This window comes from Salvelinus fontinalis, chromosome 4 (assembly GCF_029448725.1).
Source record: "Salvelinus fontinalis isolate EN_2023a chromosome 4, ASM2944872v1, whole genome shotgun sequence".
In the NCBI taxonomy this organism is placed as follows: Eukaryota; Metazoa; Chordata; class Actinopteri; order Salmoniformes; family Salmonidae; genus Salvelinus; species Salvelinus fontinalis.
In genome coordinates, this window is record NC_074668.1 from 27114371 (window position 1) to 27131972 (window position 17602).

Sequence of the window (17602 nt, forward strand, 5' to 3'; positions counted from 1 at the left end):
AAAAATGTATAAAATAAATCAGTGTAAATCAACAGTGTAATGTTTGGATTCAGTCTTGTATCAGGTGAACGGTTGTGTCCTCAACTTTGGCCTAATAATATTCCCATAATCTCCAAACTGTTCCCTCTGAATTGCTACCATGATTATACATAGGCTTTTCATGTTACTACTTTAAGAAACATTTCTCTTTAGCCCTATCCATATAGGCTAAATCAAACGAGTGTAAAGGGTTACATATGAATACAATTTGTCAAAACAATTAAATCATGTGCACAGAATTTTAAAGATTTGTTAATTCTCTGTTGAGTAAAATGATTGAAAAAAAATTAAAAAAAATTTAATTGTACGTAATCAAATTCTTCAGGTGCTGGTGGGAAATGGGAAACTGGGAAGTCCGACATTATTGTGTTCATGTGCTTTTGAATTCAGAAACAATTATTCAACCAATACGATTTTAGCTAGCTTGCTAAACATTGACAGTGTGGTCAAAAATAAGCAATGTATAAAAAAAAGAATTGCGATGTGTGATGGAAACCGTACATATAGAAGAAATGTTTTAAAGATCCACAACATTTTATCTGTTCGACAGGGGTGGATTATTATTTTGTCTAACTTTCTTTATTGAGACAAATGATGGAAACTGTGTTTTTCGAATAAATGATGATTGCGGAATAATTTTGAAGGTAGGTAGGACACGTGATGTCATCATGTAACTATAAAGCTCCACTCCACATTTAATTATAAATGCCTACGTCTTGCTAAATCTATTTTTCACTATAAAAATAATGCTTCTTTGCAGGACAAGGATTGCCTTGACTTTCAAGAATGCCTGAATTTCTTCAACTTACTTTTGTGGTTGGCTGAATCCAAGTTTCCCCATCTAATTATTTCAGATCTCACCATGACACGGACCGTGGTGATACGTTGAGAATTATTACAATATGGCAAATATTAGTAAATTCTTGCATTCTATCCATGCTGGCTTTTGCGAGCTACCTGAGACATGAAACAGATTGGTGGGAGGGTATACAGGCTGTTGCCAATTTATTAATATGCAATTTGCCTAAATGGATAATGGAAACACTTCAACCACTTCGTTGGTATTCAACAGTGTTTTTGTTGTTGATGTGACGTTATTACATACAGCTGTTATTTATCAACACAAGACAGTTAAATGGAAACGCACCGTAGCAGTCAATTATCACATCTATTTTCTATGTAAGTGTTCTAAATGTCAACAAAAAATCACTGGTCAAGTTAATGGAAATATAGCTACTCACCGAAATGGTGGCGAATTTGCAATCTGCTGGCTACCTGCCATGTTAACTCTAAACAGGGAATGCTAATTATGCTAACATCGGCTTCCTATTGCTTATTCTACATGAAAACAAACACTCCATTTCTTTCAATATTTTTCCTCACCAGAGAATTACCATATCTTTCTAATTCTGTACGAAAAGTTTTGACAAATGTAATTGATAATTAACGACATCAACAGCTGTGTGTCAAAAAACAAGTGAAAATAATTGGATGCGCCCTTGTTGCCAGGCTGTGAAAAATCTGTCGATGTGCCATCGAGCAAGGCACTTAACCCTAATTGCTCCTGTTGGTTGCTCTGGATAAGAGCGTCTGCTAAATGACTCAAATGTAAATGTGAATAGTACAGCCAGGTGCTCTCTTGCTGTCACACAGCCATTCACCACTGACTTGCAAGAGAGCAAGTCAGAGCACATTGGTTCTGATCCATGACTTTAGCAGCTGCTAGACTCTTTCTTCCTGGCTCACGCCCTGTCTGTCTGTCTGTCTGTCTGTCTGTCTGTCTGTCTGTCTGTCTGTCTGTCTGTCTGTCTGTCTGTCTGTCTGTCTGCCTGTCTGTCTGTCTGTCTGTCTGTCTGTCTGTCTGTCAGACTCTCCCAGACCTGAGCCTGCTACCAGGGCCTCCCACAATGCATCAAAGTCTATTAAGCCTTGTTCACACTGCAGGCCTTAATGCTCAAACCAGTTTTGTTTTTCTAATCTGTTTTTAGGATACTGACTGTCCAAACAGCAAGTTACAAGTGACCAAATTTAAATTATGTGCGTTCAGACAGCAGTCATTTGCTTGCATGGCTATGCAAGTTGACATAGTAATGACGGGTGTGTGCGCAGTGGTGTAGGCTGATTGGTCGTGGTGCTCAGGCATCCTATCACTCAGTAGTTATGTAGAAAGCTAAGGTGACAACAATGCCTGCCATGTATGTTTCCCAGTTGCTTTGAATGTTCAAAATCATAGTGTAAGAACACTAAAGCCTTAAAGGATAAGATGATCCAACTTTTATTTTTGGCTAGCTACAGCAGTTAACTAGCTAGCTAGGTAGCTGTTTAGCTAATTAATTGTAAACAATTAACAAGCTCTTGTCAACAGACATTTGACATGTTCTTGTCAAAACTGTCAACAGAGTAGCTAGTAGGCGACAAAATCTGCCAAATAACAGTCTAAAAACCACTTGGTGGCAAATAAATCATATTTGACCGTTCAGACACAAGTCGCATGGCCAGGAATCAGATTTGAAATGTGGCTTAAAATATCAGATTCTGTGTACTTTTTGGCTGTTCAGAATGCAGGAAAGTTAACAGGTTTGAATCTGACATGCAATGAATTGTATTTGAGTCACTTCAAATGCCAGTGTGAACAAAGCTTAAGTCACCTGTGTGTACAGTCTATCACTCAGTCACATATCAAAAACCGTCACATACTCGTCATACTAAATATGCCTTCTTGTAATACTCTTTGAACCATTTCTTCCTTGATTTACTCTCCTGTCAGTATTTTCTCTGACCACTGCTACACGATGGGAGATAGGGAGGGAATCTTTGTCCCTAGAGAGGGAATCTGCGTCCCTAGGAGGGGTGCGTCACTTGAGTGGGTTGAGTCACTGACGTGATCTTCCTGTCTGGGTTAGCATGGGTGGCTAGGGTCAGTCTGTTATATCTGGAGTACTTCTCCTGTCTTATCCGGTGTCCTGTGTGAATTTAAGTATGCTCTCTCTAATTCTCTCTTTCTCTCTTTCTTTCTTTCTCTCTCTCGGAGGACCTAAGCCCTAGGACCATGCCTCAGGACTATCTGGCATGATGACTCCTTGCTGTCCCCAGTCCACCTGGCAGTGCTGCTGCTCCAGTTTCAACTGTTCTGCCTGCAGCTATGGAACTCTAACCTGTTCACCGGACGTGCTACCTGTCCCAGACCTGCTGTTTTCAACTCTCTAGAGACAGCAGGAGCGGTAGAAATACTCTTAATGATCGGCTATGAAAAGCCAACTGACATTTACTCCTGAGGTGCTGACTTTTTGCACCCTCGACAACTACTGTGATTATTATTATTTGACCATGCTGGTCATTTATGAACATTTGAACATCTTGGCCATGTTCTGTTATAATCTCCACCCGGCACAGCCAGAAGAGGACTGGCCACCCCTCATAGCCTGGTTCCTCTCTAGGTTTCTTCCTAGGTTTGGGCCTTTCTAGGGAGTTTTTCCTAGCCACCGTGCTTCTACACCTGCATTGCTTGCTGTTTGGGGTTTTAGGCTGGGTTTCTGTAAGGCACTTTGAGATATCAGCTGATGTAGGAAGGGCTATATAAATACATTTGATTTGATTTGATATTCAATTTTTGCTCTCAGATATGCTCACCGCTCACCAATGTCATTTAATTTTGTTAAACAGTTTATTATTAAATGTTCATTTTGTGGTATCCCTTGTGTATGGACAGAGATGGTACAAATAAAAACATGACCAATCCACAACCTTGTTTCTATTGCAGTAGCCATGCCATAGCGATCTCCAATTGAAACTGACCACTTAAAATCTGCAGGTTAAATTGGTGATGAAGAGATGATAATTGTCTGTCTCAAAAACCAGAAGCAGAGACATACTGCATTTTTCTCCTATATGTCTATGGCCAGAACCCCCTCCTCTCTATTTTGTTTGCCTGACAGAATATACAGAGACCCTTCGTACATTGGGTTATAAATGTGCAGTATATTGGCCTGTAAAGTGTACATTGGGGCAGAAACCCAAGCTTAAGGTTCCACAGTAGAAAATGAGTTTCTCGCCTCGCATTGACCAGCCATACAATTAAAGAGATCACACACCTAGCCCAGACGCACTGAGCTGCAGCTCTGAAAGCCCAGTCATACAAAATCAATGGCGCTGAACAAAATCACCAAGATAAAAGACTAACCAGTTTCCTTTTTGCCTCTCGACAGTGTGCTTTTCTACACAGTTTTCAATCACATAAACCTTGACTTCTGATTGATTTGAGAAACTTCAGGCACGGTACTTTTAACGGCTCACCTTGGCTGAAAATTACATACAGATAAAAACATGCAGCAACAACACAACATACACACACACACACGCACAGTCACACACATGCACACACACCCACATACACAAATATCTCATAAACCTTGACATCTGATTCATTTTACAAACTTCCGGCACACTAGTTTTTAAAGGCTCACCTTGGATGAAAATTACTTGGAAATAAAAATGTTTATATGGTCAAGCAACAATAGCACAATGCACGCACACACACCCACGCACGCACAGTCACACATACCAGATGGTGTCAGAGGAAGGCCCTAAAAATTGCCAAAGACTCCAGCCACCCTAGTCATAGACTGTTCTCTCTACTACCGCTCGGCAAGAGGTACCGGAGCACCAAGTCTAGGTCCAAAAGACTTCTTAGCAGCTTCTACCCCCAAGCCATAAGAGTGCTGAACAGCTAATCAAATGGCTACCCTGAGTATTTGCATTGACCCCCCCACCCCTTTTTTTTTTTTTACATTGTTCCTACTCGCTGTTTATTATCTATTATCTATGCATAATCACTTTACCCCTATTACCTTGTACTAACCCCTAGCCCCGCACATTGACTCAGTACCAGTACCCCTGTATATAGCCAAGTTATTATTTTATTGTTGCTCTTTTATTTTTTACTTTTGTTTATTTAGTAAATATTTTTCTTGACTCTTATTTTTCTTAAAACTACATTGTCGGTTAAGGGCTTGTAAGCAAGCATTTCACTGTACGGTCTATTCCGCGCATGTGACAAATAACATTTGATTTGATTTGATTTTATGTTCCCATTAATCAAATATTGTAATCAGATTACAGATACTTTTGGAAAACTAGATGATTAGAAAGAATGTTTGTGAAAAAATACAGTGACACTTTTATGTTTTCTCAATGACTTTAAATTTAACATTGAAAAAAGTCAAAAGTTTAAGTTTATTCCACGTGAATGAGTCTGACCACAATTCAGAGATCAATATGATGACACGCCAAATGCGTTTGATGGATCCTTTTTGTCTTCTTCTAATGCCTCTTTAGGGGAAAGCAATCCAAAAGGAACTGAAAGGAATATTACGTTACTGAGTTTGGGTAATGCTAAAATTACACTACTGATTACAGCTTTAGACAGCTAACATTAACAGATTACATTTAAAAAGTAAAAAGTAATCTACCCAACATAGCACACACACACACACACACACACACACAGAGAAACAGCTTGGCATCTAAATTGTTTAGCAGATGATTATGTAATTAAAATATGGAGAAATTCCACTGTCGAGTCTCAATATTCTGGATAATGTGAACAATATTATTATACAGACTATCTGTGGTCGACTAATTTGACAATGTCCACAGGCACTAAGCCCAACATCGCTGCACATTGAAGCATCCTTTACCTTATTTACCACATGCAGATTAGACATCATTACTGTCCACTTTGGAGCGGGGCTGACAAAACCCCAAATACAGACTGATTACGTCACTGAGTTAACAGTAAACAACTAAATGAAGTGATTCTCATACCCCCCTTTCTCCTCCTCATAGTAATGAAGAAAGCTTTGTCCATTCGGGTGGGTAATTTGTAATCCATTAATTCATTTATTTACGTAATTTCTTCTCATTTGCTTAGAATGGAGGTTGGAACAGTATGATGTTCAGAAGGAGTCCATATCCATTTTCTTTAGATAGCATCCGATAGGACAGAAAATCTCCTTGGCCACTGCCAGTGGTTGTTATTTTCATCCAGGTTATTAGGGAGGAGGCTGTCTCAGACATGGGAGACAGGGGAATCAACGTGAAAAAATATTTACACAAGGTCATCAGCGTAAGGGCATTTCATCTTTTTTTAAACAAACGCTTAACCTAAATCCAATGACACGGTGAAATGTTTTGTTGATTTCACGTCGATTTAGTTGACAACTAAACCAAATGTAAATCAAAACTAGACATTGAACTGACGTCTGTACCCAGTGAGATGTTTTTGAGAAGAAATGTATTCAGGACAGAGTTATCTCCATATGTGTCCCTGGTCTCCATGCGTCCGGTTAGCAGAGTCAGAGTAAATGGAGATTTAGTGTCAGAGATCTCCACTGCTGATCTGAATCCAGATTACTCACTCTTGAAATGAAACTGCAGTTATGATAATATATTTGATATTTTGCATCTCAGCTCCAAATTGATGTTCTCACTTGTGACCAACAAAAAACTGAAGCACATTCACACACTACAAACACACAGCTTGCATGGCATGCAGCATGAAATATGGCACCACATGAATTGCCATCTGGCTAAAATCCTTTGTGAAAGTTACAATATGAGGGGAGAAATATAAAAAACAGATAAACAAGACACAGAAATGTCCCCATACATATTCATGGGAGCGTCCACTGCCTCCCTTTTCCCTCTCCCTAAGAAACTCATGCCTGGAGGGCAATAATGAAACACACACCAACAGACAGACAAACAGCAAATGTAAGGGTGGAGTGTTTCAGTTCATCTGTTCCATACTGGGGCTGGGAAGCAGTAGTAGCAGCGCTAGAGCATCTCCTGGAACAGTCTGTGGGTGACTCCCAAATGGCCCCCTATTCCCTTTATAGTACGCTACTTTTGACCAGAGCATGGGATCGGGTTAAAAGTAGTGTACTATAAAGGATATAGGGTGCCTTTTGGGACCCAGCCTGTATTTACTAGCTGTGTCAGGGTGCAGGATGACCAGCTCAACTACCTTGAGCCATCCATTATTGTATTCCGCACAGTGGACCCCCCTCTCTAGCCCTGGCAAGCGGAGCATCAGCAAGGTAATGATGATGCATTAAGATGATGAAAGGATAGTTTGGATTTCCGGTATGGCGACTATGAGGTAGTCCAGCTTCTTCACCGGTGGGACCGTCTGGAGGGGGGGGGGGGGGGGGGGGGGGCGGACAAGGCCCCTTTATGGGGAAAAACAAATTCTGATTGGCTGGGGCTGGCTCCCCAGTGGATGGGTGTGGCTCCTAAGTGGGTGGGTCTACAGTGCACTCTTAAAGTATTCAGGCCCCTTCCCTTTTTACAGCCATATTCTAAAATATATTAAATAAAACATTTTCCTCATCAATCTACATACAATACCCCATAATGACGAAGCGAAAAACAGGTTTTTGGAAATACCTTATTTACGTAAGTATTCAGACCCTTTGCTATGAGACTCGAAATTGATCACCCTTGAGATGTTTCTACAACTTGATTGGAGTCCACCTGTGGTAAATTCAATTAATTTGACATGATTTGGAAAGGCACACACCTGTCTAGATAAGGTCCCACAGTTGCCAGTGCATGTCAGAGCAAAAACCAAGCCATGAAGTGGAAGGAAATGTCCATAGAGCTCCGAGACAGGATTGTGTCGAGGCACAGATCTGGGGAATGTGTACCAAAAAACGTCTGCAGCATTGAAGGGACCCAAGAACACAGTGGCCTCCATCATTCTTAAATGGAAGAAGTTTGGAACCACCAAGACTCTTCCTAAAGCTGGCAGCCCGGCCAAACTGAGCAAACGGAGGAGAAGGGCGTTGGTCAGGGAGGTGACCAAGAACTGGATGGTCAATCTGTCAGAGCTCCAGAGTTCTTCTGTGGACATGGGAGACCATTCTAGGAGAACAGCCATTTCTGCAGCACTCCACCAATCAGGGCTTTATGGTAAAGTGCCAAGATGGAAGCAACTCCTCAGTAAAAGGCACATGACGACCCACTTGGAGTTTGCCAAAAGGCACCTAAAGGACTCTCAGACCATGAAAAACAAGATTTTCTGGTCTGATGAAACCAAGATTGAACTCTTTGGCCTGAATGCCAAGCGTCACGTCTGGATGAAACCTGGCACTATCCCCTGCTGTGGGGATGTTTTTCAGAGGCAGGGATTGGGAGAAAGATGAATAGAGAAAAGTACAGAGAGATCCTTGATGAAAACCTGCTCCAGAGCACTCGAGATCTCAGACAGTGGCGAAAGTTCACTGTGTTTCTGAATGTAAATACATTCCTAGAATAATTACGGACCATAGCCCATTGTCCTTCACGTTTAAGCTCAGAACTCTTATTCCAAAAAAAAGACATGGCATTTGAACACAATGCTACTAGGTGATAAGGAGTTTACCTCTTGTCGCAACACACAGATAGACATATTTTTGGAAATAAAGGTAGATTATTAAGTATGCCCAACTCTTGTCTGGGAAGCTTTAAATGCATATATGAGAAGTAGTATCATGTCTTACTCTTGAAATAAGAAAAAGAAGACACATAAAGAACTAGAATTACTAGATCAGAAAATCCACGCCTTACATGCGTACCAAACCAGACGCGAGCGTGCGCCATCGCATGCATGTTGATTTTGTACCCCTACACCAGACACGATCAGGACACGCAGGTTAAAATATCAAACAAACTCTGAACCAATTATATTATTTTGGGGAAAGGTCAAAAGCGTTAAACATTTATGGCAATTTAGCTAGCTAACTAGCTAATTTGTCTTGGGATATAAACATTGGGTTGTTATTTTTCCTGAAATGCACAAGGTCCTCTACTCCGACAATTAATCCACAGATGAAACGATAAACCAAATTCCTTTCTCGTCATCTCTCCTCCTTCCTCAGGCTTATTTTTTTATTTCTTTGGACTTTATATGGCGGTTGTCAACCAACTTTACAGTGCATTTCTACAACCGACTGGAGTGTGGACGTCAGTACATCTTTCAATCACCCATCAATCAATCAATCAATTTTATTTTATATAGCCCTTCGTACATCAGCTAATATCTCGAAGTGCTGTACAGAAACCCAGCCTAAAACCCCAAACAGCTAGTAATGCAGGTGTAGAAGCACGGTGGCTAGGAAAAACTCCCTAGAAAGGCCAAAACCTAGGAAGAAACCTAGAGAGGAACCAGGCTATGAGGGGTGGCCAGTCCTCTTCTGGCTGTGCCGGGTGGAGATTATAACAGAACTATGCCAAGATGTTCAAAAATGTTCATAAGTGACAAGCATGGTCAAATAATAATCATGAATAATTTTCAGTTGGCTTTTCATAGCTGATCATTAAGAGTTGAAAAACAACAGGTCTGGGACAGGTGGCGGTTCCATAACCGCAGGCAGAACAGCTGAAACTGGAATAGCAGCAAGGCCAGGCGGCCTGGGGACAGCAAGGAGTCACCACGGGCGGCAGTCCCGACGCATGGTCCTAGGGCCCAGGTCCTCCGAGAGAAAGAAACAGAGAAGGAGAAAATTAGAGAGAGCCAAGATTTTCAAAATGTTCATAAATGACAAGCATGGTCAAATAATAATCAGGAATAAATCTCAGTTGGCTTTTCATAGCCGATCATTAAGAGTTGAAAACAGCAGGTCTGGGACAGGTAGGGGTTTCGTAACCGCAGGCAGAACAGTTGAAACTGGAATAGCAGCAAGGCCAGGCGGACTGGGGACAGCAAGGTGTCAGCATGCCCGGTAGTCCTGACGTATGGTCCTAGGGCTCAGGTTCTCAGAGAGAAAGAGAGAACGAGAGAATTAGAGAGAGCATACTTAAATTCACACAGGACACTGGATAAGACAGGAGAAGTACTCCAGGTATAACCAACTGACCCTAGCCCCCCGACACATAAACTACTGCAGCATAAATACTGGAGGCTGAGACAGGAGCGGTCAGGAGACACTGTGGCCCCATCCGAAGAAACCCCCGGACAGGGCCAAACAGGAAGGATATAACCCCACCCACTTTGCCAAAGCACAGCCCCCGCACCACTAGAGGGATATCCTCAACCACCAACTTACAATCCTGAGACAAGGCCGAGTATAGTCCACAAAGGTCTCCACCACAGCACAAACCAAGGGGGGGCGCCAACCCAGACAGGAAGATCACGTCAGTAACTCAACCCACTCAAGTGACGCACCCCTCCTAGGGACGGCATGAAAGAGCACCAGCAAGCCAGTGACTCAGCCCCCGTAACAGGGTTAGAGGCAGAGAATCCCAGTGGAGAGAGGGGAACCGGCCTGGCAGAGACAGCAAGGGCGGTTCGTTGCTCCAGAGCCTTTCCGTTCACCTTCACACTCCTGGGCCAGACTACACTCAATCATATGACCTACTGAAGAGATAAGTCTTCAGTAAAGACTTAAAGGTTGAGACCGAGTCTGCGTCTCTCACATGGGTAGGCAGACTGTTCCATAAAAATGGAGATCTATAGGAGAAAGCCCTGCCTCCCGCTGTTTGCTTAGAAATTCTAGGGACAATTAGGAGGCCTGCGTCTTGTGACCGTAGCGTACGTATTGGTATGTACGCCAGGACCAACTCGGAAAGATAGGTAGGAGCAAGCCCATGTAACGCTTTATAGGTTAACAGTAAAACCTTGAAATCAGCCCTTGCCTTAACAGGAAGCCAGTGTAGGGAAGCTAGCACTGGAGTAATATGATCAAATTTCTTGGTTCTAGTCAGGATTCTAGCAGCCGTATTTAGCACTAATTGAAGTTTATTTAGTGCTTTATCCGGGTAGCCGGAAAGTAGAGCATTGCAGTAGTCTAACCTAGAAGTAACAAATGCATGGATTAATTTTTCTGCATCATTTTTGGATAGAAAATTTCTGATTTTTGCAATGTTACGTAGATGGAAAAAAGCTGTCCTTGAAACAGTCTTGATATGTTCGTCAAAAGAGAGATCAGGGTCAAGAGTAACGCCGAGGTCCCATGTGGGTATATGCTCCTGAACATCAATGAGGAGATGGCACGTGGGTATATGCTCCTAAAAACCAATGAGGAGATGGGAGAGGCTGGACTTGCAACGCGTTGAGCGTCACCAATAGAACCTATTTCTATTTTTCACCTGGCCACGCAGACACTCGCTGAGGCGTGCGAGCAGTGTGGGTGCAATGATTGAATAACATGTATGTGTAAACTGATTTATAATTTATATACAGATTATAGCCTCAGTCCTTGGCTGCTTCCCAATTGTAAACTATTCCAAAGCAGCAGGAAATCGGGGTTCTGAGGGTGCTGCAGCAACCCCTGAAAAATCGGAAGAACCCCCCCCCCCAAAAAAACAATAAATTCTCATGAAAGTAGTGCACTGGGCCATTACTGGTCCTTTATTAGCAGCCCGATAAAGCCTTCTGTAGCGCGGGCCAAAATGTTTTATGCCTCTCATTGTTATTGCTTGATGAATGTTTGAGAGGGGAATTTACCAGTCTATTTGTATCTGCTATTGGGAATGCATGTGAGGTCAAGTGTGCTTTTGGAACTCTTGTTCGAACGGGCAGTCACTGGCATTGATGTGGACTAAAATGTTGAAGTGATGCTGAATCACGAGGTTAACACCTTTGGATGAATGACGTGGAACTGGCCACACTTTTCACACTTCTCTCCAGTGAATTCTAAAAATGTAAATCCTTCCAGTTTGGCACATTATTTGAGCACAAAAAAATGTGAAGTGTTACTCTCGTCGCTGCCCTATGTTTCTAATCAATGACCCCAACCCAGTTTCCTCTGAACTGGAGATAAACAAGCAACATGCCATACACTTCATGGGTGTTGGGGGTAGTGTGAGCTGTCCACTCCTCACACTTCACGCACAGAACTAGCCTACGTGCTAAAACAGACTCACACAGTCTAGTCTCCATCCACCACTGGTGAAAATATATGTACTGTATGATATATTATACAGTGCCTTCAGAAAGTATTCACATTCCTTTGATTTTTCCACATTTTGCTGTGTTACAGCCTGAATTTAAATGACATTTTGTGTCATTGGCCTACACACAATACCCCATAATGTCAAAATGGAATAATGTTTTTAGAAATGTTTACAAATTAATACAAAATTAAAAGCTGACATGTTTTCAGTGAATAAGTTCTCAACCGCTTTGTTATGGCCAGCCTAAATAAATTCAGGAGTAAACATTTGCTTAACAAGTCACATAATCGGTTGCATGAACTCACTCTGTGTGCAATAATAGTGCTTATCATGATTTTTTAATGACTACCTCGTCTTTTTTACATCAAGTTTTTATTATTTCAATTAGTAGGATTCATACAATAGATTTATAAATGTATTTTTAAAGGTCCCCCTCACCCCGCTGGCAATCTGATAACATGTAAAATCAATCATGAGATAAAAACAAATAAATAAATAGTACATAGTAAATATACTGAACAATACATCATATAGCCTAAGAAATAGTTGCAAATTATTGATATACATTCATCGATGTAAAGGCCTGTTGGTTAAGAGTTCAGAAGTGTCCTATGCTGCTTTTTTCCATGTGCCCAGAGTGGACGCCTTGGCTCTGTGGATCCTGGCCGTGGAGAGCTCCATAAGGACGATCCCCCCCCCCCCCCCCGGGCATTTCCACAGCACACATTGAAAAGTTGAGGTGTTAGATATGTTCTATGGCACATTTTTAAATGAATTGATTGGTGATTGGAGTTTTTAGATGATCCAAATATGTTTTTCCATACTGTCTCCCAATTTATTTGTACATCTTTTTCCCATACAATGAAAAGAGTTAATGGTTTTTGTGCTGCTAGAATTAATTGGCTATATATATCAGAAACAACTCTTTTTGAGGTGCGTCTGTCTGTTAGAAGTACTGGTAGTTCTGCTTGCCAGGGGACCCCATTGGCTCGCATGGATAGCGGAGTTAAAGGTAAAGGCAAAATTATGAACATAGGACATTAAAACACTGGCAGATTTCCTGAAAACTGAGGAATCTATTCACATTGAATATGTCTTCAAAACTATAAATACCCTTTTTAGACCAAGAATCTGATTTAAATGGTTTCTTATATGCTAAGAATGATTTATTACACCATTTTGGAGAGTATGAAGGCCATTTAAGATGAGATCTCATATGCTTCTCTGTGGCTTTCCACACATTTACTGAGTATGCTATAACGGGTCCAAACAATAGTGCAATTTTTTGGGAGTACATCCAGAAGAAAATAAATAGTATAATTGGAGAAACTATTGACTCTTCTGTAGCACACCAAGGAACAGAAGCCTCTGGGTTTAACCAGGTCTTCAGCAAATTCATTTGTAAGGATGTGATAAATTTAGAAATTTGGAACTGAAAGTCCGCATTTGTTCTCTGTAGTGTTTAACATTTAATATTTAATCTGTGGTCTTTGTGGTCTGTTGGCTTTTCCACCAAATTATATTTTTTATGACAGAGTCAAGTTTAGAGAAATAGTCTATAAGAGGAGGCAGTGGTAGCATTGAATCAAGGGGAGAAATATATTTTAACAATTGAGATTCTAGCATGCAAAGAAGTGGGCATAGCGGACCATCTGTTTATGTATTTCTTTTGACCTTTTGAAAGGTTTCTAAGTGTCGTGACTGTCCTGTGATGATCCAAATAGGTCAGATCAGCTTTGCAGTAAATAACTTCAACCAGACCCCCTCTCACCCGCAGAGGGGGGGGGACTGGTGGGGGGTTGTCAGCTCACGCCTTGTTGTAAATCAAGGAGAGAGCACTCAGCATTTCCCTCTCCAAATTCACGCAAGGATTGTGCCGTTGTTTCAACAGACCATTTCCCACCGAAAATCTAACATGTTCTAAAGCGAGAGCTGGAACAATACTTCTAACATAGAAATGGGGAATGGTCAGAGGCGATCTGGAGAACACTGGTGACGAGTCGGTTGTTATTTTGTGATGTTCTAAAGGAAATACTGTAACTTGAAAAGTATACATACTATTTGTGAAGTGTCCATCCTATGGATTGTGCATGAAATAGGAACAATTATGAAAGTGTTTTTGTTACGAGAGGGACATGATTTTAGGAGCCATAAGAGAACAGTTTTACATAACTTTGTTTAAGTGACAAGCCACGCCCATGAGTGAGGTCAGAGAGTGTGTCAGCTTGATGGAACTACCCGTTTGAATGAACTGTATAAAATTATGGGATAAGAATTAACATATTAGACCAGAGAGACGTGGAGCATCATATTAGACCAGAGAGACGTCACACCCTGATCTGTTTCACCCGTCCTTGTGCTTGTCTCCACCCCCTCTCCAGGTGTTGCCCATCTTCCCCATTATCCCCAGTGTATTTATACCTGTGTTCTCTGTGAGTCTGTTGCCAGTTCATTTTGTTCGTCAAGCCTACCAGCGTTTTTCCCCCTAGCTCCTGTCTTTTTCTATGGTTCCTGTTTTATAGTTTTCCCGTTTTTGATCATTCTGCCTGCCCTGACCCTGAGCCTGCCTGCCACCCTGGATTATTGACCTCTGCCTGCCCTGACCAGGAGACTGCCTGCCGTTCTGTATATTTTCACTCTGATCTGGATTACTGACCTCTGCCTGCCCTTGACCTGTCGTTTTGCCAAGCCCTGTTCTCGTAATAAACGTTAATTCAACACTGTCTGCGGCTCGGTTTTCCCTAAAACATGATAGTACAAACTGGCAATGACTGACCCAAAAGAATCGGACCACCTCCGCAACGCCATATCCTCCCAAGGAGCCACCATAGGAAGGCACGAGGAGTTGTTTCATGGTCTTATGGAAGAGATTCCAGACCTTGGGCGAATGCCATGATCAAGCGTTAAGCACATTGCTGGAGCAATTCCGTGGGTTGCTTGTTAGGCAGCCTACCACGACAGTAACCTCCCAGCCCTTTCAGTAACCTGACTGTTAGCAGCGCCGCCTCCCCGATTTCCCGGGATCCCCGCTTAAAACCCCCGGAACACTTCGATGGAGAGTCGGGCACCTGTCGGGCATTTCTTGCTCAGAGTTCCCTCATCATCGAGCTGGAACCCTCCTCCTTCCCTTCGGACAGCTCTAAGATAGCGTACCTCATCACGCTGATGTCCGGGAGGGCTCTTGCCTGGGCTTCGGCAATATGGGAACAGCAGACGGCCGTATGCTTCCGTCTGGAGGAGTTCGTGGCGGAGGTAAAGAAAGTTTTTTTGCTACATTGTCCGGGAGAGAGGCTGTCCGGAAGTTACTCCAGCTTCGACAAGACTCCCGCAGTGTGGCAGACTATGCGGTGGATTTCCGCACGTTGGCAGCTGAGAGTGCGTGGAACCCCGAAGCGCTTCCTCCTGCACGGAGAGGAGATTTGATTTCACTCGCCCGACCAAGGATTCCACCTCGCCTCCAAGGCATCCCAGAAGTCCACAAGAGCTCCGTTGCCAGGAGAACCCGAGGCTACCCAAGTTCCCCTGAATGTCTCTGAAGGCTGCCGATTCACCTCTTCCCTAACCAATGCAACTAGGCAGAGGTAGGTCTGTCTCCAGCTGAATGGTTATACAGGATTCACACTAAGAGTTGCCTGTATTGCGGGACTACTGGTAATTTAGTCTCCACCTGTCCACTGAAAGACCAGGCTCACCGGTAGGAGCAAGTACTCGTCCCTCTTCCCTGACTCACACCCCTTTTCATGACATTTTACTGTGGGGAAACCAGTCAAAATCTTTCCGGGTTCTCATTGACTCTGGTGCCGATGAGAGCTTTATGGACGCTACCCTGACGTCCGAGCTAGGCATCTCCACTCAGCCCCTCTCCATTCCTATAGACGTTCGAGCGCTGGACGGGCGCTCCATAGGCTGGGCGCTCTATAGGCCGGGTCACCCAAAATACCACCCCCATCAACCTACGGGTGTCAGGGAACCACAGCGAGATGATCCAATTCCTGCTCATTAACTTCTTACGGGATCGATATGACAACAGCCAGTGAATGTGCAGGGCGCCAAATTCAAAACAACAGAAATCTCATAATTAAAATTCCTCAGACAGACAAGTATTTTACACCATTTTAAAGATAAACTTGTTGTTAATCCCACCACAGTGTCCGATTTCAAAAAGACTTTACGACGAAAGCACACCAAACGATTATGTTAGGTCTGCACCTAGTCACAGAAAAACCCAGCCATTTTTCCAGCCAAAGAGAAGAGTAACAAAAAGCAGAAATAGAGATAAAATTAATCACTAACCTTTGATGATCTTCATCAGATGGCACTCATAGGACTTCATGTTTCACAATACATTTATGTTTTGTTCGATAAAGTTCATATTTATATCCCAAAATCTTAGTTTACATTGGCGCGTTATGTTTAGTAATGTTTTGCCTCCAAAACATCCGGTGATTTTGCAGAGAGCCATTTCAATTTACGAAAATACTCATAATAAACATTGATAAAAGATACAAGTATTAAACATGGAGATTAGATAAACCTCTCCTTAATGGAACCGCTGTGTCAGATTTCAAAAAAACTTTACGGAAAAAGCACACCATGCTATAATCTGAGTACAGCGCTCAGAGCCCAAATAAGGCATAAAGATATCTGCCATGTTTTGGAGTCAACAAAGTCAGAAATAGCATTATAAATATTCACCTACCTTTGATGATCTTCATCAGAATGCACTCCAGGAATCCCAGTTCAAAAATAAATGTTTGTTTTGATTGATATAGTCCATCATTTATGTCCAAATACCTTAATTTTGTTTGCGCGTTCAGTCCAGTAATCCAAATTCATGAAGCGCAGGCACTAGGTCCAGACAAAAAGTCAAAAAAGTTCCATTAATGTTCGTAGAAACATGTCAAACAATGTATTGAATCAATCTTTAGGATGTTTTGATCATGAATCTTCAATAATATTCCAACCGGACAATTCCTTTGTCTTTAGAAATGAAAGGGAACTCAGCTCGCTCTCACGGGTGCCCCCGAGACTTAGCTCATGGCATTCTGCCAGACACCTGGTTCAAACAGCTCTTATTTGCTCCCCCTTCATAGTAGAAGCCTGAAACAAGGTTCTAAAGACTGTTGACATCTAGTGGAAGCCGTAGGAATTGTAATCTGACCCCATTTACACTGTATATTGGATGGGCAAAGACTTGAAAACCTACAAACCTCACATCCTCACAACCACTTCCAGGTTGGATTTTTTTCTCAGGTTTTTGCCTGCCATATGAGTTCTGTTATATTCACAGACATCATTCAAACAGTTTTAGAAACTTCAGAGTGTTTTCTATCCAAATCTACCAAATCATTATATGCATATTCTCGCTTCTGGGCCTGAGTAGCAGGCAGTTTACCTTATCCCGTATTCATCCAAGCTACTCAATACTGTCCCCCAATCCCAAAGAAGTTTTTAAAGAACCACTCTTGTGGTGCCCCCAATCCTAATGAGTTAATTGTTACATTATTAATTTAATCAGGTAATTAAATTAAACATAGTTAGTTGATTAGATAAACAACAGTCTTCAGATTAATGAAAGTAAAGTCACGACATAAGTATGCTGTCACGGCCGTCGTAGGGAGGAGACCAA